Source organism: Pseudophryne corroboree, chromosome 1 (genome assembly GCF_028390025.1).
Source record: "Pseudophryne corroboree isolate aPseCor3 chromosome 1, aPseCor3.hap2, whole genome shotgun sequence".
Lineage (NCBI taxonomy): Eukaryota > Metazoa > Chordata > Amphibia > Anura > Myobatrachidae > Pseudophryne > Pseudophryne corroboree.
The window spans coordinates 301,721,676-301,743,272 of NC_086444.1; the positions used below are offsets into that span (position 1 = coordinate 301,721,676).

General features: G+C 49.6%; 1 protein-coding gene across 1 annotated transcript in view; it reads left to right on the forward strand.

Moving 5' to 3' along the window:
* The window catches only part of GPN3 (GPN-loop GTPase 3), a 73,395-nt gene that overhangs the window by 38,471 nt on the left and 13,327 nt on the right, over nucleotides 1-21,597 (forward strand). The gene's annotated exons all lie outside the window — the stretch shown is intronic.

Genomic DNA, 21,597 nt, shown 5'->3' on the forward strand with positions numbered 1-21,597 from the left:
GGTGAGGAATTGTTTGGGGATGGTCTCTGGGACCTCATATCCACAGCAACAGCTGGGAAGAAAAAAATAAAATAATTTTTTACCTCAGGTTTCCTCACAGCCTAAGAAAGCACCGTATTTTCAGGTACAGTCCTTTCGGCTTCAGAAAAGCAAGCGGGTCAAAGGCGCTTCCTTTCTGCACAGAGACAAGGGAAGAAGGAAAAAGTTGCACCAGCAGCCAGTTCCCAGGATCAAAAATCTTCCGCCGCTTCCTCTGAGTCCACCGCTTGACGTTGGGGCTCCACAGGTGGAGACAGGTGCGGTAGGGGCGCGTCTCGGGAACTTCAGGGACCAGTGGGTTTACCCACAGGTGGATCCCTAGGTTCTGCAAATAGTATCACAGGGATACAGGCTGGAGTTCGAGGCGACTCCCCCTCGCCGTTACCTCACCTCAGCCTTGCCTGCTGCCCTCGGAGAAAGGTAGTACTGGCGGCAATTCGCAAGGTGCACTTCCAGCAGGTGAAATCTAGGTACCCCTCCTTCAACAAGGCCGGGGTTACTATTCCAAAATGTTGTGGTACCGAAACCAGACGGTTCGGTGAGACCCATTCTAAAATTGAAAGCCTTGAACACTTATATACGAAGGTTCAAGTTCGAAATGGAATCGCTCAGGGCGATTATTGCAAGCCTGGAGAATTTCATGGTATCACTGGACATCAAGGATGCTTACCTGTATGTCCATATTTACCCTCTTCACCAGGAGTACCTCAAAATTGTGGTACAGGATTGTCATTACCAATTCCAGACGTTGCCGTTGGTCTGTCCCCGGCACCGAGGTATTTACCAAGGTAATGGCCGAAATAATTATCCCGTACTTGGACGATCTCCTTATAAAGGCGAGGTCCAGGGAGCAGTTGTTCGGCGGAGTAGCACTATCTCGGGAAGTGCTACAACAGCACGGCTGAATTCTGAATATTCCAAAGTTGCAGCTGGTTCCTACGACGCGTCTACTGTTCCTGAGTATGGTTCTGGACACAGAACAGGATAAAAAGGGTTTCTCCCGGAGGAGAAGTCCAAGGAGTTGTCGTCTCTAGACAGAGACCTCCTAATACGTATACAGGTGTCGGTGCATCAATGCACGCGAGCCCTGGGAAGGATGGTAGCTTCTTACGAAGAAATTCCATTCGCCAGGTCCCATACAAGGATTTTCCAGTGGGATCTGTTGGACATGTGGTCCGGGTCGCATCTTCAGATGCATCGGCGGATAACCCTGTCTCCAAGGGCCAGGGTGTCGTTGTTGTGGTGGCTGCAGAGTGCTCATCTTCTAGGGGGCCGCAGATTCGGCATACAGGACTGGGTCCTGGTGACCACGGATGCCAGCCTTCGAGGCTGGGGGGCAGTCACACAGGGAAGAAACTTCCAAGGCTATGGAAAAGTCAGGAGACTTCCCTACACATAAATATTCTGGAACTAAGGGCCATTTACAATGCCCTAAGTCAGGCTAGACCCCTGCTTCAACACCGGCCGGTGCTGATCCAGTCAGACAACATCACGGCGGTCGCTCATGTACACGACAGGGCGGCACAAGAAGCAGGATGGCGATGGCAGAAGCCACAAGGATTCTCCGGTGGGCGGAAAATCATGTGTTAGCACTGTCAGCAGTGTTCATTCCCGGAGTGGACAACTGAGAAGCAGACTTTCTCAGAAGACACGACCTCCACCCGGGAGAGTGGGGACTTCATCCAGAAGTCTTCCAAATGATTGTACACCGTTGGGAAAGGCCACAGGTGGACATGATGGCGTCCCGCCTCAACTAAAAGCTACAAAGATATTGCGCCAGGTCAAGGACCCTCAGGCGATAGCTGTGGACGCTCTGGTAACACCGTGGGTGTACCAGTCGGTGTATGTGTTCCCTTCTCTGCCTCTCTTACCCAGGGTAATGAGAATAATAATAAGAAGGAGAGGAGTAAAAACTATACTCATTGTTCCGGGTTGGCCAAGAAGAGCTTGGTAACCAGAACTCCAAGAAATGATCTCAGAGGACCTATGGCCTCTGCCGCTCAGACAGGACCTGCTGCAGCAGGGGGCCTGTCTGTTTCAAGACGTACCGCGGCTGCGTTGACGGCATGGCGGTTGAACGCCGGATCCTGAAGGAAAAGGGAATTCCGGAGGAAGTTATCCCTACGCTATTTAAAGCTAGGAAAGAAGTGAACGCTAACCATTATCACCGCATATGGCGAAAATATGTTGCGTACTGTGAGGCCAGGAAGGCCCCAAAGGAGAAATTTTAGCTAGGTCGATTTCTGCACTTCCTACAGTCAGAGGTGACTATGGGCCTACAATTGGGTTCCATTAAGGTCCAGATTTCGGCTCTATCGATTTTCTTCCAAAATGGAACTGGCTTCACTGCCTGAAGTTCAGACATTTGTCAAGGGAGTGCTGCATATTCAGCCTCCTTTTGTGCCTCCAGTGGCACCGTGGGACCTCAACGTGGTGTTGGGTTTCCTTAAGTCACATTGGTTTGAGCCACTCAAAACCGTGGATTTAAAATATCTCACGTGGAAAGTGGTCATGCTTTTGGCCTTGGCTTCGGCAAGGCGGGTGTCAGAATTGGCGGCTTTGTCATGTAAAAGCCCCTATTTGATTTTCCATATGGATAGGGCAGAATTGAGGACTCGTCCCCAGTTTCTTCCTAAGGTGGTATCAGCTTTTCACTTGAACCAACCTATCGTGGTGCCTGCGGCTACTAGGGACTTGGAGGACTCCAAGTTACTGGACGTAGTCAGGGCCTTGAAAATTTATGTTTCCAGGACGGCTGGAGTCAGGAAGACTGACTCGCTATTTATCCTGTATGCACCAAACAAGATGGGTGCTCCTGCTTCAAAGCAGACTATTGCTCGCTGGATTTGTAGCACAATTCAGCTTGCGCATTCTGTGGCTGCCGCAGCCTAAATCTGTAAAAGCCCATTCCACGAGGAAAGTGGGCTCTTCTTGGGCGGCTTTACAACTTTGCCGAGCAGCTACTTGGTCAGGGGCAAACACGTTTGCAAAATTCTACAAATTTGATACCCTGGCTGAGGAGGACCTTGAGTTCTCTCATTCGGTGCTGCAGAGTCATCCGCACTCTCCCGCCCGTTTGGGAGCTTTGGTATAATCCCCATGGTCCTTACGGAGTCCCCAGCATCCACTAGGACGTCAGAGAAAATAAGATTTCTCTGATGTCCTAGTGGATGCTGGGAACTCCGTAAGGACCATGGGGAATAGCGGCTCCGCAGGAGACTGGGCACAACTAAAAGAAAGCTTTTAGACTACCTGGTGTGCACTGGCTCCTCCCACTATGATCCTCCTCCAAGCCTCAGATTTCTGTGCCCGGCCGAGCTGGATGCACACTAGGGGCTCTCCTGAGCTCCTAGAAAGAAAGTTTATTTTAGGTTTTTTATTTTACAGTGAGACCTGCTGGCAACAGGCTCACTGCATCGAGGGACTAAGGGGAGAAGAAGCGAACCTACCTGCTTGCAGCTAGCTTGGGCTTCTTAGGCTACTGGACACCATTAGCTCCAGAGGGATCGACCGCATGGAACTGGCCTTGGTGTTCGTTCCCGGAGCCGCGCCGCCGTCCCCCTTACAGAGCCAGAAGCAAGAAGAGGTCCGGAAAATCGGCGGCAGAAGACATCAGTCTTCACCAAGGTAGCGCACAGCACTGCAGCTGTGCGCCATTGCTCCTCATGCACACTTCACACTCCGGTCACTGAGGGTGCAGGGCGCTGGGGGGGGGGGGCGCCCTGAGCAGCAATAAAAACACCTTGGCTGGCAAATATATCACAATATATAGCCCCAGAGGCTATGTATGTGATAAATACCCCTGCCAAAATCCATAAAAAAGCGGGAGAAAAGTCAGCGAAAAAGGGGCGGAGCTATCTCCCTCAGCACACTGGCGCCATTTTCTCTTCACAGTGCAGCTGGAAGACAGCTCCCCAGGCTCTCCCCTGTAGTTTTCAGGCTCAAAGGGTTAAAAAGAGAGGGGGGGGCACTAAATTTAGGCGCAATATTGTATATACAAGCAGCTATTGGGGAAAATTCACTCAGTTATAGTGTTAATCCCCACATTATATAGCGCTCTGGTGTGTGCTGGCATACTCTCTCTCTGTCTCCCCAAAGGGCTGTGTGGGGTCCTGTCCTCAGTCAGAGCATTCCCTGTGTGTGTGCGGTGTGTCGGTACGGCTGTGTCGACACGTTTGATGAGGAGGCTTATGTGATGGCAGAGCAGATGCCGATAAATGTGATGTCGCCCCCTGTGGGGCCGACACCAGAGTGGATGGATAGGTGGAAGGTATAAACCGACAGTGTCAACTCCTTACATAAAAGGCTGGATGACGTAACAGCTATGGGACAGCCGGCTTCTCAGCCCGCGCCTGCCCAGGCGTCTCAAAGGCCATCAGGGGCTCAAAAACGCCCGCTCCCTCAGATGGCAGACACAGATGTCGACACGGAGTCTGACTCCAGTGTCGACGAGGTTGAGACATATACACAATCCACTAGGAATATCCGTTACATGATCCCGGCAATAAAAAATGTGTTACACATTTCTGACATTAACCCAAGTACCACTAAAAAAGGGTTTTATGTTTGGGGAGAAAAAGCAGGCAGTGTTTTGTTCCCCCATTAAATGAGTGTATGAAGTGTGAAAAAGTGTGGGTTCCCCCGATAAGAAACTGGTAATTTCTAAAAAGTTACTGATGGCGTACCCTTTCCCGCCAGAGGATAAGTTACGCTGGGAGATATCCCCTAGGGTGGATAAGGCGCTCACACGTTTGTCAAAAAAGGTGGCACTGCCGTCTTAGGATACGGCCACTTTAAAGGTACCTGCTGATAAAAAGCAGGAGGCTATCCTGAAGTCTGTATTTACACACTCAGGTACTAGACTGAGACCTGCAGATAGTGCTGCTGCAGCGCGGTCTGTAACCCTGTCAAACAGGGATACTATTTTGCGAACATAAGACGTCGTCTTATATATGAGGGATGCACAGAGGGATATTTTGCCGGCTGGCATCCAGAATTAATGCAATGTCCATTCTGTCAGGAGGGTATTAGAGACCCGACACTGGACAGGTGATGCTGACTTTAAAAGGCACATAGAGCCTTATAAAGGTGAGGAATTGTTTGGGGATGGTCTCTGGGACCTCGTATCCACAGCAACAGCTGGGAAGAAATTTTTTTACCTCGGGTTTCCTCACAGCCTAAGAAAGCACTGTATTATCAGGTACAGTCCTTTTGGCTTCAGAAAAGCAAGCGGGTCAAAGGCGCTTCCTTTCTGCACAGAGACGAGGGAAGAGGGAAAAAGCTGCACCAGTCAGCCAGTTCCCAGAATCAAAATTCTTCCCCCGCTTCCTCTGAGTCCACCGCATGACGCGGGGGCTCCACAGGCGTAGCCAGGTACGGTGGTGGGCCGCCTCAAAAATTTCAGCGATCAGTGGGCTCGCTCACAGGTGGATCCCTGGATCCTTCAAGTAGTATCTCAGGGGTACAAGCTGGAATTCGAGGCGTCCCCCCCCCCCCCCGCCGTTTCCTCAAATCTGCCTTGCCGACAACTCCCTCAGGCAGGGAGGCTGTGCTAGAGGCAATTCACAAGCTGTATTCCCAGCAGGTGATAGTCAAGGTGCCCCTACTTCAACAAGGACGGGGTTACTATTCCACACTGTTTGTGGTACCGAAACCGGACGGTTCGGTGAGACCCATTTTAAATTTGAAATCCTTGAACACATACATAAAAAAATTCAAGTTCAAGATGGAATCGCTCAGGGCGGTTATTGCAAGCCTGGAGGAGGGGGATTACATGGTATCCCTGGACATCAAGGTTGCTTACCTACATGTCCCCATTTACCATCCTCACCAGGAGTACCTCAGATTTGGGGTACAGGATTGCCATTACCAATTCCAAACACTGCCGTTTGGACTGTCCACGGCACCGAGGGTCTTTACCAAGGTAATGCCAGAAATGATGATACTCCTTCGAAAAAAGGGAGTTTTAATTTTCCCGTACTTGGACGATCTCCTTATAAAGGCGAGGTCCAAGGAGCAGTTGTTGGTCGGAGTAGCACTATCTCGGGAAGTGCTACAACAGCACGGATGGATTCTATACATTCCAAAGTCACAGCTTGTTCCTACCACACGCCTACTGTTCCTGGGGATGGTTCTGGACACTTAACAGAAAAAGTGTTTCTCCCACAGGAGAAAGCCAAGGAGCTGTCATCTCTAGTCAGAGACCTCCTGAAACCAAAACAGGTATCGGTGCATCACTGCACACGAGTCCTGGGAAAAATGGTAGCTTCTTACGAAGCAAAATTCCTTTCGGCAGGTTCCATGCAAGAACCTTTCAGTGGGACCTCTTGGACAAGTGGTTGGGATCGCATCTTCAGATGCATCGGCTGATAACCCTGTCTCCAAGGACCAGGGTATCTCTACTGTGGTGGCTGCAGAGTGCTCATCTTCAAGAGGGCCGCAGATTCGGCATACAGGACTGGGTCCTGGTAACCACGGATGCCAGCCTTCGAGGCTTGGGGGCAGTCACACAGGGAAGAAATTTCCAAGGACTTTGGTCAAGTTAGGAGTCGTCCCTACACATAAATATTCTGGAACTGAGGGCCATTTACAATGCCCTAAGTCTGGCAGGCCTCTGCTTCAAAACCAGCCGGTACTGATCCAATCAGACAACATCACGGCAGTCGCCCTTGTAAACCGACAGGGCGGCACAAGAAGCAGGATGGCGATGGCAGAAGCCACAAGGATTCTCCGATGGGCGGAGAATCACGTCTTAACACTGTCAGCAGTGTTCATTCCGGGAGTGGACAACTGGGAAGCAGACTTCCTCAGCAGACACGACCTACACCCGGGAGAGTGGGGACTTCATCCAGAAGTCTTCCAACTGTTGGTAAACCGTTGGGAAAGGCCACAGGTGGACATGATGGCGTCCCGCCTAAACAAAGAACTAGATATTGCGCCAGGTCAAGGGACCCTCAGGCAATAGCTGTGGACGCTCTAGTGACACCGTGGGTGTACCAGTCGGTTTATGTATTCCCTCCTCTGCCTCTCATACCAAAGGTACTGAGAATAATAAGAAAACGAGGAGTAAGAACGATACTCGTGGTTCCGGATGGGCCAAGAAGAGCTTGGTACCCAGAACTTCAAGAAATGATATCAAAGGACCCATGGCCTCTACCGCTCAGACAGGATCTGCTACAGCAGGGGCCCTGTCTGTTCCAAGACTTACCGCTGCTGCGTTTGACGGCATGGCGGTTGAATTCCGGATCCTAAAGGAAAAAGGCATTCCGGAGGAAGTCATTCCTACGCTGATAAAAGCCAGGAAAGAAGTAACCGCAAACCATTATCACCGTATTTGGCGAAAATATGTTGCGTGGTGTGAGGCCAGGAAGGCCCCAACAGAGGAATTTCAGCTGGGTCGTTTTCTGCACTTCCTACAGTCAGGAGTGACTATGGGCCTAAACTTGGGTTCCATTAAGGTCCAGATTTCGGCTCTGTCGATTTTCTTCCAGAAAGAACTGGCTTCACTGCCTGGAGTTCAGACATTTGTAAAGGGAGTGCTACATATTCAGCCCCCTTTCTCTGACGTCCTAGTGGATGCTGGGACTCCGTCAGGACCATGGGGATTAGCGGCTCCGCAGGAGACAGGGCACAAAAATAAAAGCTTTAGGACTAGGTGGTGTGCACTGGCTCCTCCCCCTATGACCCTCCTCCAAGCCTCAGTTAGGTTTTTGTGCCCGTCCGAGCAGGGTGCAATCTAGGTGGCTCTCCTAAAGAGCTGCTTAGAAAAAGTTATTAGGTTTTTTATTTTCAGTGAGTCCTGCTGGCAACAGGCTCACTGCAACGAGGGACTTAGGGGAGAAGAAGTGAACTCACCTGCGTGCAGGATGGATTGGCTTCTTAGGCTACTGGACACCATTAGCTCCAGAGGGATCGAACACAGGCCCAGCCATGGAGTCCGGTCCCGGAGCCGCGCCGCCGACCCCCTTGCAGATGCCGAAAAGTGAAGAGGTCCAGAAACCGGCGGCAGAAGACTTTTCAGTCTTCATGAGGTAGCGCACAGCACTGCAGCTGTGCGCCATTGTTGTCAGCACACTTCACACCAGCGGTCACTGAGGGTGCAGGGCGCTGGGGGGGGGGGGGCGCCCTGGGCAGCAATGATAATACCTTGTTCTGGCTAAAAATACATCACATATAGCCCCTGGGGCTATATGGATGTATTTAACCCCTGCCAGGTCTCACAAACACCGGAGAAGAGCCCGCCGAAATAGGGGGCGGGGCCTATCTCCTCAGCACACAGCGCCATTTTCCTGCACAGCTCCGCTGCGAGGAAGGCTCCCAGGACTCTCCCCTGCACTGCACTACAGAAACAGAGTAAAAAAACAGAGAGGGGGGGCACTTTTTTGGCGATATTTATATATTAAGCTGCTATAAAGGAAACAACACTTCTGTAGGGTTGTTCCTATATATTTATAGCGCTTGGGTGTGTGCTGGCAAACTCTCCCTCTGTCTCCCCAAAGGGCTAGTGGGGTCCTGTCTTCGATAAGAGCATTCCCTGTGTGTCTGCTGTGTGTCTGTACGTGTGTGTCGACATGTATGAGGACGATGTTGGTGTGGAGGCGGAGCAGTTGCCGGTAATGGTGATGTCACCCCCTAGGGAGTTGACACCGGAATGGATGGCTTTGTTTATGGAATTACGTGATAATGTCAGCACGTTACAAAAATCAGTTGACGACATGAGACGGCCGGCAAACCAGTTAGTACCTGTCCAGGCGTCTCAGACACCGTCAGGGGCTGTAAAACGCCCTTTACCTCAGTCGGTCGACCCAGACACGGACACCGAATCTAGTGTCGACGGTGAAGAAACAAACGTATTTTCCAGTAGGGCCACACGTTATATGATCACGGCAATGAAGGAGGCTTTGCATATCTCTGATACTGCAAGTACCACAAAGAGGGGTATTATGTGGGGTCTGAAAAAACTACCTGTAGTTTTTCCTGAATCAGAGGAATTGAATGAAGTGTGTGATGAAGCGTGGGTTAACCCCGATAGAAAACTGCTAATTTCAAAGAAGTTATTGGCATTATATCCTTTCCCGCCAGGGTGGATAAGGCACTCACACGCTTATCAAAACAAGTGGCGTTACCGTCTCCTGAAACGGCCGCCCTCAAGGATCCAGCTGATAGGAGGCTGGAAACTACCCTGAAAAGTATATACACTCATACTGGTGTTATACTGCGACCAGCCATCGCCTCTGCATGGATGTGCAGTGCTGGGGTGGTTTGGTCGGATTCCCTGACTGAAAATATTGATACCCTGGATAGGGACAGTATTTTATTGACTATAGAGCAATTAAAGGATGCTTTTCTTTATATGCGAGATGCTCAGAGGGATATTTGCACTCTGGCATCGAGAGTAAGTGCGATGTCCATATCTGCCAGAAGAAGTTTATGGACGCGACAGTGGTCAGGTGATGCGGATTCCAAACGGCATATGGAAGTATTGCCGTATAAAGGGGAGGAATTATTTGGGGTCGGTCTATCGGATTTGGTGGCCACGGCAACAGCCGGGAAATCCACCTTTTTACCTCAGGTCCCCTCCCAACAGAAAAAGACACCGTCTTTTCAGCCGCAGTCCTTTCGTTCCTATAAGAACAAGCGGGCAAAAGGACAGTCATATCTGCCCCGAGGCAAAGGAAAGGGTAAGAGAGTGCACCAAGCAGCTCCCTCCCAGGAGCAGAAGCCCTCCCCGGCTTCTGCAAAGCCCTCAGCATGACGGTGGGGCTTTACAAGCGGACTCAGGGGCGGTGGGGGGTCGACTCAAGAATTTCAGCGCACAGTGGGCTCACTCACAGGTGGACCCCTGGATCCTGCAGGTAGTATCTCAGGGTTACAGGTTGGAATTCGAGAAGTCTCCCCCTCGCCGGTTCCTAAAGTCTGCTCTGCCAACGTCTCCCTCAGACAGGGCGACGGTATTGGAAGCCATTCACAAGCTGTATTCTCAGCAGGTGATAGTCAAGGTACCCCTCCTACAACAGGGAAAGGGGTATTATTCCACACTATTTGTGGTACCGAAGCCGGACGGCTCGGTAAGACCTATTCTAAATCTGAAATCTTTGAACCTGTACATACAAAAATTCAAGTTCAAGATGGAGTCACTCAGAGCAGTGATAGCGAATCTGGAAGAAGGGGACTTTATGGTGTCCCTGGACATCAAGGATGCTTACCTGCATGTCCCAATTTGCCCTTCACATCAAGGGTACCTCAGGTTCGTGGTGCAAAACTGTCATTATCAGTTTCAGACGCTGCCGTTTGGATTGTCCACGGCACCTCGGGTCTTTACCAAGGTAATGGCCGAAATGATGTTTCTTCTGCAAAGAAAAGGCGTATTAATTATCCCTTACTTGGACGATCTCCTGATAAGGGCAAGGTCCAGAGAACAGCTGGGGGACGTAGTAGCACTAACCCAAATAGTGCTGCAACAGCACGGGTGGATTCTGAATTTTCCAAAATCTCAATTGACCCCGACGACAGGTCTGCTGTTCCTGGGAATGATTCTGGACACGGTTCAGAAAAAGGTGTTTCTTCCGGAGGAGAAAGCCAGGGAGTTATCCGAACTTGTCAGGAACCTCCTAAAACCAGGAAAAGTGTCTGTGCATCAATGCACAAGAGTCCTGGGAAAAATGGTGGCTTCTTACGAAGCGATTCCATTCGGCAGATTCCACGCACGAACTTTTCAGTGGGATCTGCTGGACAAATGGTCCGTATCGCATCTGCAGATGCATCAGCGGATAACTTTGTCTCCACGGACAAGGGTGTCTCTTCTGTGGTGGTTGCAGAGTGCTCATCTGTTAGAGGGCCGCAGATTCGGCATACAGGACTGGGTCCTGGTGACCACGGATGCCAGTCTGAGAGGCTGGGGAGCGGTCACACAGGGAAGAAACTTCCAGGGAGTGTGGTCAAGCCTGGAGATGTCTCTTCACATAAATATACTGGAGCTAAGAGCGATTTACAATGCTCTAAGCCTGGCAAAACCCCTGCTTCAGGGTCAGCCGGTGTTGATCCAGTCGGACAACATCACGGCAGTCGCCCACGTAAACAGACAGGGCGGCACAAGAAGCAGGAGGGCAATGGCAGAAGCTGCAAGGATTCTTCGCTGGGCGGAAGATCATGTGATAGCACTGTCAGCAGTGTTCATTCCGGGAGTGGACAACTGGGAAGCGGACTTCCTCAGCAGACACGATCTACACCCGGGAGAGTGGGGACTTCATCCAGAAGTCTTCCACATGATTGTGAACCGTTGGGAAAAACCAAAAGGTGGATATGATGGCGTCCCGCCTCAACAAAAAACTGGACAGGTATTGCGCCAGGTCAAGAGACCCTCAGGCAATAGCTGTGGACGCTCTGGTAACACCGTGGGTGTTCCAGTCAGTGTATGTGTTTCCTCCTCTGCCTCTCATACCAAAAGTACTGAGAATTATACGGCACAGGGGAGTAAGAACGATACTCGTGGCTCCGGATTGGCCAAGAAGAACTTGGTACCCGGAACTTCAGGAGATGCTCACGGAAGATCCGTGGCCTCTACCTCTAAGACGGGACCTGCTTCAGCAGGGACTGTGTCTATTCCAAGACTTACCGCGGCTGCGTTTGACGGCATGGCGGTTGAACGCCGGATCCTGAAGGGAAAAAGGCATTCCGGAAGAGGTCATCCCTACCCTGGTAAAAGCCAGGAAGGAGGTGACTGCACAACATTATCACCGCATTTGGAGAAAATATGTTGCGTGGTGTGAGGCCAGGAAGGCCCTGACGGAGGAATTTCAACTGGGTCGATTCCTACATTTCCTGCAAACAGGATTGTCTATGGGCCTCAAATTAGGGTCCATTAAGGTTCAAATTTCGGCCCTGTCGATTTTCTTCCAGAAAGAATTGGCTTCAGTTCCTGAAGTCCAGACTTTTGTAAAAGGAGTACTACATATACAGCCCCCGGTTGTGCCCCCAGTGGCTCCGTGGGATCTTAATGTAGTTTTGGATTTTCTCAAATCCCATTGGTTTGAGCCACTCAAATCGGTGGATTTGAAATATCTTACATGGAAAGTAACCATGCTACTGGCCCTGGCTTCAGCCAGGAGAGTGTCAGAATTGGCGGCTTTATCGTATAAATCCCATATCTGATTTTCCATTCGGACAGGGCAGAACTGCGGACGCGTCCTCAGTTTCTGCCTAAGGTGGTTTCAGCGTTTCACCTGAACCAGCCTATTGTGGTGCCTGCGGCTACTAGCGATTTGGAGGATTCCAAGTTGCTGGACGTTGTCAGGGCATTGAAAATATATATTTCAAGGACGGCTGGAGTCAGAAAATCTGACTCGCTGTTTATACTGTATGCACCCAACAAGCTGGGTGCTCCTGCTTCTAAGCAGACGATTGCTCGTTGGATTTGTAGCACAATTCAACTTGCACATTCTGTAACAGGCCTGCCACAGCCTAAATCTATCAAGGCCCATTCCACAAGGAAGGTGGGCTCATCTTGGGCGGCTGCCCGAGGGGTCTCGGCATTACAACTCTGCCGAGCAGCTACGTGGTCGGGGGAGAACACGTTTGTAAAATTCTACAAATTTGATACCCTGGCTAAAGAGGACCTGGAGTTCTCTCATTCGGTGCTGCAGAGTCATCCGCACTCTCCCGCCCGTTTGGGAGCTTTGGTATAATCCCCATGGTCCTGACGGAGTCCCAGCATCCACTAGGACGTCAGAGAAAATAAGATTTTACTTACCGATAAATCTATTTCTCGTAGTCCGTAGTGGATGCTGGGCGCCCATCCCAAGTGCGGATTGTCTGCAATACTTGTACATAGTTATTGTTACAAAAAAATCGGGTTGTTATTGTTGTGAGCCGTCTGTTCAGAGGCTCCTACGTTTGTCATACTGTTAACTGGGTTCAGATCACAAGTTGTACGGTGTGATTGGTGTGGCTGGTATGAGTCTTACCCGGGATTCAAAATCCTTCCTTATTGTGTACGCTCATCCGGGCACAGTATCCTAACTGAGGCTTGGAGGAGGGTCATAGGGTGAGGAGCCAGTGCACACCACCTAGTCCTAAAGCTTTTATTTTTGTGCCCTGTCTCCTGCGGAGCCGCTAATCCCCATGGTCCTGACAGAGTCCCAGCATCCACTACGGACTACGAGAAATAGATTTATCGGTAAGTAAAATCTTATTTTTGTGCCTCCTGTGGCACCTTGGGATCTCAACATGGTGTTGACTTTCCTAAAATCACATTGGTTTGAGCCACTTAAAACTGTGGATTTGAAATATCTCACGTGGAAAGTGGTCATGTTATTGGCCTTGGCTTCGGCCAGGCGTGTGTCAGAATTGGCGGCTTTGTCATGTAAAAGCCCTTATCTGATTTTCCATATGGATAGGGCAGAATTGAGGACTCGTCCCCAGTTTCTCCCTAAGGTGGTATCAGCTTTTCACTTAAACCAACCTATTGTAGTGCCTGCGGCTACTAGGGACTTGGAAGATTCCAAGTTACTGGACGTAGTCAGGGCCTTAAAAGTTTATAGTTCCAGGACGGCTGGAGTCAGGAAAACTGACTCGCTTTTTATCCTGTAGGCACCCAACAAAATAGGTGCTCCTGCTTCTAAGCAGACTATTGCTCGCTGAATTTGTAGCACTATTCAGCTGGAGCATTCTGCGGCTGGATTGCCGCATCCTAAATCAGTAAAAGCCCATTCCACGAGGAAAGTGGGCTCATCTTGGGCGGCTGCCCGAGGGGTCTCGGCTTTATAACTTTGCCGAGCTGCAACTTGGTCAGGGGCAAACAAGTTTGCAAAATTCTACAAATTTGATACCCTGGCTGAGGAGGACCTTGAGTTCTCTCATTCGGTGCTGCAGAGTCATCCGCACTCTCCCGCCCGTTTGGGAGCTTTGGTATAATCCCCATGGTCCTTACGGAGTTACCAGCATCCACTAGGACGTCAGAGAAAATAAGATTTTACTCACCGGTAAATCTATTTCTCGTAGTCCGTAGTGGATGCTGGGCGCCCGTCCCAAGTGCGGATTGTCTGCAATACTTGTATGTAGTTATTGCCTAACTAAGGGTTATTGTTGAGCCATCTGTTGAGAGGCTCAGTTATATTTCATACTGTTAACTGGGTATAGTATCACAAGTTATACGGTGTGATTGGTGTGGCTGGTATGAGTCTTACCCGGGATTCCATATCCTTCCTTATTGTGTCAGCTCTTCCGGGCACAGTATTCTAACTGAGGCTTGGAGGAGGGTCATAGTGGGAGGAGCCAGTGCACACCAGGTAGTCTAAAAGCTTTCTTTTAGTTGTGCCCTGTCTCCTGCGGAGCCGCTATTCCCCATGGTCCTTACGGAGTTCCCAGCATCCACTACGGACTACGATAAATAGATTTACCGGTGAATAAAATCTTATTTTCTCTAACGTCCTAAGTGGATGCTGGGGACTCCGTAAGGACCATGGGGAATAGCGGCTCCGCAGGAGACTGGGCACAAAAGTAAAGCTTTAGAACTACCTGGTGTGCACTGGCTCCCCCCCCCCCCATGACCCTCCTCCAAGCCTCAGTTAGATTTTTGTGCCCGAACGAGAAGGGTGCACACTAGGTGGCTCTCCTGAGCTGCTTAGTGAAAAGTTTAGTTTTAGGTTTTTTATTTTCAGTGAGACCTGCTGGCAACAGGCTCACTGCATCGAGGGACTAAGGGGAGAAGAAGCGAACTCACCTGCGTGCAGAGTGGATTGGGCTTCTTAGGCTACTGGACATTAGCTCCAGAGGGACGATCACAGGCCCAGCCATGGATGGGTCCCAGAGCCGCGCCGCCGGCCCCCTTACAGAGCCAGAAGACAGAAGAGGTCCGGAAAATCGGCGGCAGAAGACGTCCTGTCTAAAACAAGGTAGCGCACAGCACTGCAGCTGTGCGCCATTGCTCTCAGCACACTTCACACTCCGGTCACTGAGGGTGCAGGGCGCTGGGGGGGGCGCCGTGAGACGCAATAAAAACACCTTGGATGGCAAAAAATGCATCGCATATAGCTCCTGGGCTATATGGATGCATTTAACCCCTGCCAGAATACATAGAAAAACGGGAGATAGGCTCCGCCCCCTTATCGGCGGCCTTATCTCCTCAGCACACTGGCGCCATTTTCCCTCACAGCTCCGTTGGAGGGAAGCTCCCTGGCTCTCCCCTGCAGTACAGAAAGGGTTAAAAAAGAGAGGGGGGGCACTAATTACGCGCAGTATTAAAGATACAGCAGCTATAAGGGGAAAAACACTTATATAAGGTTATCCCTGTATATATATAGCGCTCTGGTGTGTGCTGGCAAACTCTCCCTCTGTCTCCCCAAAGGGCTAGTGGGGTCCTGTCCTCTATCAGAGCATTCCCTGTGTGTGTGCTGTATGTCGGTACGTTTGTGTCGACATGTATGAGGAGAAAAATGATGTGGAGACGGAGCAGATTGCCTGTAATAGTGATGTCACCCCCTAGGGGGTCGACACCTGAGTGGATGAACTGTTGGAAGGAATTACGTGACAGTGTCAGCTCTGTATAAAAGACAGTGGTTGACATGAGACAGCCGGCTACTCAGCTTGTGCCTGTCCAGACGTCTCATAGGCCGTCAGGGGCTCTAAAGCGCCCGTTACCTCAGATGGCAGATATAGACGCCGACACGGATACTGACTCCAGTGTCGACGGTGAAGAGACAAATGTGACTTCCAGTAGGGCCACACGTTACATGATTGAGGCAATGAAAAATGTTTTGCACATTTCTGATAATACGAGTACCACCAAAAAGGGGTATTATGTTCGGTGAGGAAAAACTACCTGTAGTTTTCCTGAATCTGAGAAATTAAATGAGGTGTGTGATGATGCGTGGGTTTCCCCCGATAACAACTGATAATTTCTAAAATGTTATTGGCATTATATCCTTTCCCGCCAGAGGTTAGGGTGCGTTGGGAAACACCCCCTAGGGTGGATAAAGCGCTCACACGCTTGTAAGGGCTCTACCCTCTCCTGAGATGGCCGCCCTTAAGGATCCTGCTGATAGAAAGCAGGAGGATATCCTAAAATGTATTTACACACATACTGGTGTTATACTGCGACCAGCAATCGCCTCGGATTCCCTGACTGAAAATATTGATACCCTAGATAGGGACAGTATATTTTTGCCTATAGAGCATTTAAAAGATGCATTTCTATATATGCGTGATGCACAGCGGAATATTTGCCGACTGGCATCAAGTCTAAGTGCGTTGTCCATTTCTACCAGTAGAGGGTTATGGACACGACAGTGGTCAGGTGATGCGGATTTCAAACGGCATTTGGAAGTATTGCCTTATTAAGGGGAGGAGTTATTTGGGGTCGGTCTTTCAGACCTGGTGGCCACGGCAACAGCTGGGAAATCCACGTTTGTACCCCAGGTCGCCTCTCAACATGAGAAGACGCCGTATTATCAGGCGCAGTCTTTTCGTGGACAAGCGGGCAAAAGGTTCCTCATTTCTGCCCCGTGACAGAGGGAGAGGAAAAAGGCTGCAGAAATCAGCCAGTTCCCAGGAACAGAAACCCTCTCCCGCCTCTGCCAAGCCCTCAGTATGACGCTGGGGCTTTACAAGCAGAATCAGGCACGGTGGGGGGCCCGTCTCAATGAATTTCAGCGCGCAGTGGGCTCACTCGCAAGTAGACCCCTGGATCCTTCAGGTGATATCTCAGGGGTACAAATTGGAATTCGAGACGTCTCCCCCTCGCCGTTTCCTAAAGTCGGCTTTACCGATGTCTCCTTCTGACAGGGAGACAGTTTTGGAAGCCATTCACAAGCTGTATTCCCAGCAGGTGATAATCAAGGTACCCCTCCTGCAACAGGGAACGGGGTATTATTCCACACTGTTGTGGTACCGAAGCCGGACGGCTCGGTGAGACCGATTCTAAATCTAAAATCTTTGAACACTTACATACAGAGGTTCAAATTCAAGATTGAGTCACTCAGAGCAGTGATTGCGAACCTGGAAGAAGGGGACTACATGATGTCTCGGGACATCAAGGATGCTTACCTTCATGTCCAAATTTACCCTTCTCACCAAGGGTACCTCAGGTTTATGGTACAGAACTGTCACTATCAGTTCAGACGCTGCCGTATGGATGGTCCACGGCACCCCGAGTCTTTACCAAGGTAATGGCCGAAATTATGATATTCCTTCGAAGGAAGGGAATTTTAGTTATCCCTTACTTGGACGATTCCCTGATAAGGGTAAGATCCAGGGAACAGTTGGAGGTCGGTGTAGCACTATCTCAGGTAGTGTTGCGGCAGCACGATTGGATTCTCAATATTCCAAAATCGCAGCTGGTTCCGACGACTCGTCTTCTGTTCCTAGGGATGATCCTGGACACAGTCCAGAAAAAGGTGTTTCTCCCGGAGGAGAAAGCCAGGGAGTTATCCGAGCTAGTCAGGAACCTCCTAAAACCGAGCCAAGTCTCAGTGCATCAATGCACAAGGGTTCTGGGTAAAATGGTGGCTTCCTACGAAGCAATCCCATTCGGCAGATTCCACGCAAGAACTTTCCAGTGGGACCTGCTGGACAAATGGTCCGGGTCGCATCTTCAGATGCATCAGCGGATAACCCTGTCACCAAGAACAAGGGTGTCCCTCCTGTGTTGGTTGCAGAGTGCTCATCTTCTAGAGGGCCGCAGATTCGGCATTCAGGACTGGGTCCTGGTGACCACGGATGCCAGCCTGCGAGGCTGGGGAGCAGTCACACAGGGAAGGAATTTCCAGGGCTTATGGTCAAGCCTGGAGACATCACTTCACATAAATATCCTGAAGCTAAGGGCCATTTACAATGCTCTAAGCTTAGCAAGACCTCTGCTTCAAGGTCAGCCGGTGTTGATCCAGTCGGACAACATCACGGCAGTCACCCACGTAAACAGACAGGGTGGCACAAGAAGCAGGAGGGCAATGGCAGAAGCTGCAAGGATTCTTCGCTGGGCGGAAAATCATGTGATAGCACTGTCAGCAATTCCGGGAGTGGACAACTGGGAAGCAGACTTCCTCAGCAGACACGACCTCCACCCGGGAGAGTGGGGACTTCACCCAGAAGTCTTCCACATGATTATAAACCGTTGGGAAAAACTCGACAGGTATTGCGCCAGGTCAAGGGACCCTCAGGCAATAGCTGTAGACGCTCTGGTAACATCGTGGGTGTACCAGTCAGTGTATGTGTTCCCTCATCTGCCTCTCATACCCAAGGTACTGAGATTGATAAGATGGAGAGGAGTAAGCACTATATTCGTGGCTCCGGATTGGCCAAGAAGGACTTGGTAACCGGAACTTCAAGAGATGCTCACGGAGGATCCGTGGCCTCTACCTCTAAGAAGGGACCTGCTCCAGCAAGGACCCTGTCTGTTCCAAGACTTACCGCGGCTGCGTTTGACGGCATGGCGGTTGAACGCCGGATCCTGAAGGAAAAAAGGCATTCCGGATGAAGTCATCCCTATCCTGATCAAAGCCAGGAAGGATGTAACCGCAAAACATTATCACCGCATTTGGCGAAAATATGTTGCGTGGTGCGAGGCCAGTAAGGCCCGACGGAGGAAATTCAACTGGGTCGATTCGTACATTTCCTGCAAACAGGAGTGTCTATGGGCCTGAAATTGGGGTCCATTAAGGTTCAAATTTTGGCCCTGTCAATTTTCTTCCAAAAAGAACTAGCTTCAGTCCCTGAAGTTCAGACGTTGTAAAAAGGGGTACTGCATATACAGCCTCCTTTTGTGCCTCCAGTGGCACCTTGGGATCTCAATGTAGTTTTTGGGTTCCAAAAGTCACATTGGTTTGAACCACTTAAATCTGTGGAGTTAAAATATCTCACATGGAAAGTGGTCATGCTGTTGGCCCTGGCCTGGGCCAGGCGCGTGTCAGAATTGGCGGCTTTATCCTGTAAAAGCCCTTATCTGATTTTCCATTCGGACAGGGCGGAATTGAGGACTCGTCCTCAGTTTCTCCCTAAGGTGGTTTCAGCGTTTCACCTGAACCAACCTATTGTGGTGCCTGCGGCTACTAGGGACTTGGAGGACTCCAAGTTGCTAGACGTTGTCAGGGCCCTGAAAATATGTTTCCAGGACGGCTGGAGTCAGAAAATCTGACTCGCTGTTTATCCTGTATGCACCCAACAAGCTGGGTGCTCCTGCTTCTAAGCAGACTATTGCTCGTTGGATTTATAGTACAATTCAGCTTGCACATTCTGTGGCAGGCCTGCCACAGCCAAAAATCTGTAAATGCCCACTCCACAAGGAAGATGGGCTCATCTTGGGCGGCTGCCTGAGGTGTCTCGGCTTTACAACTTTGCCGAGCAGCTACTTGGTCAGGAGCAAATACGTTTGTAAAATTCTACAAAATTGATACCCTGGCTGAGGAGGACCTGGAGTTCTCTCATTCGGTGCTGCAGAGTCATCCGCACTCTCCCGCCCGTTTGGGAGCTTTGGTATAATCCCCATGGTCCTGACTGAGTCCCCAGCATCCACTTAGGACGTTAGAGAAAATAAGAATTTACTTACCGATAATTCTATTTCTCGTAGTCCGTAGTGGATGCTGGGCGCCCATCCCAAGTGCGGATTGTCTGCAATACTGGTACATAGTTATTGTTACCAAAAAATCGGGTTATTGCTGTAGTGAGCCATCTTTTCTAGAGGCTCCTCTGTTATCATGCTGTTAACTGGGTTTAGATCACGAGTTGTACGGTGTGATTGGTGTGGCTGGTATGAGTCTTACCCGGGATTCAAAATCCTTCCTTATTGTGTACGCTCGTCCGGGCACAGTATCCTAACTGAGGCTTGGAGGCGGGTCATGGGGGGGGGGGGAGCCAGTGCACACCAGGTAGTTCTAAAGCTTTACTTTTGTGCCCAGTCTCCTGCGGAGCCGCTATTCCCCATGGTCCTTACGGAGTCCCCAGCATCCACTACGGACTACGAGAAATAGAATTATCGGTAAGTAAATTCTTATTATTACTCACCGGTAAATCTATTTCTCGTAGTCCGTAGTGGATGCTGGGCGCCCGTCCCAAGTGCGGACTGTCTGCAGTACTTGTATATAGTTATTGTTAACTACAAGGGTTATTGTTGAGCCATCTTTTGAGAGGCTCTGTTGTGTTCATACTGTTAACTGGGTATATTATCACGAGTTATACGGTGTGATTGGTGTGGCTGGTATGAGTCTTACCCGGGATTCCATATCCTTCCTTATTGTGTCAGCTCTTCCGGGCACAGTATCCTAACTGAGGCTTGGAGGAGGGTCATAGTGGGAGAAGCCAGTGCACACCAGGTAGTCTAAAAGCTTTCTTTTAGTTGTGCCCAGTCTCCTGCGGAGCCGCTATTCCCCATGGTCCTTACGGAGTTCCCAGCATCCACTACGGACTACGAGAAATAGATTTACCGGTGAGTAAAATCTTATTTTCACTGTGCAACTTCCCCACACATGCAATGCCAATTACAAGCCAATCATTACATCAAAAAACATACATGAGTTTGCATTAGAGAGAGCTGTAGTGAGCAGTTTGGGGATGTCTTTTCATAGTGTAAAAAGACAGATAGCATTGGTACAGGTGAGAATTCAGATGGTTTTGGTAAGCTATAGACATAAATTTGAGTAGTTACAGATGAAGTGGAAAGGTCTAGCAGCGTTCCTAACAGAGATTTAAGTTATAAGTATGGGTTACTCGGGCTGGAGTAGTTTGAGGTGTAGAGGAACTGGACTCACATTTGTTTGAAAGTTGTCCTTTAGTGGTCCAGATTGTGGATAGATTGTTGTCCTTCTGTTTTCCTTCGTAATAACGTCGGTGTAACGTTGAAATTATTTTTAAACTTGTAGTTATCCTTTGAATAATGTCCTTTGAAGTAATGACCCACAAGCCTACGGCCTAAGCCGTCCTGATGCTCTTTAAGTAATGGACCAAGCATGTGAATACACTGATTACACCCAAACTCCAATGACCCCTCCCCCAGCAATGACTAGTAATAAAACAGTTTTAAGAAAACAACCAAACAAACCAACCAACTGAGATTTATCACAGTCATGCCCTCATGCCTATACTCAGGAGATAACATTCCAATTTATCAATAGCAACCCATCATGTGCATAAGCAATCTAATATAAAAGCAGATGCCTTATGCCTATAGTAATGCTATAATTCTTAACACCCAATTTGCTATTTACTATTTCAGTGCAATCAGTAGTGATAATCTGCAGCACTCATTTACAATAAACCTAGACAAGTATATATTCACCAGCAGTTATTTGAGTGCAATGTTCCGCAGGAGTGTAGAAGATGGAATTACCAGCAGTTATTTGAGTGCAATGTTCTGCAGGAGTGTAGAAGATGGAATTTCCAGCAGTTAGTTGAGTGCAATGTTCTGCAGGAGTGTAGAAGATGGAATTACCAGCAGTTATTTAAGTGCAATGTTCTGCAGGAGTGTAGAAGATGGAATTACCTGTTGAAGAAAAGGAAGAAGGAGGAGGAGTCACTTCACAATCAATATCAGTTGAAGATATGACCAATATATCTAATAACGTCGAAATTATT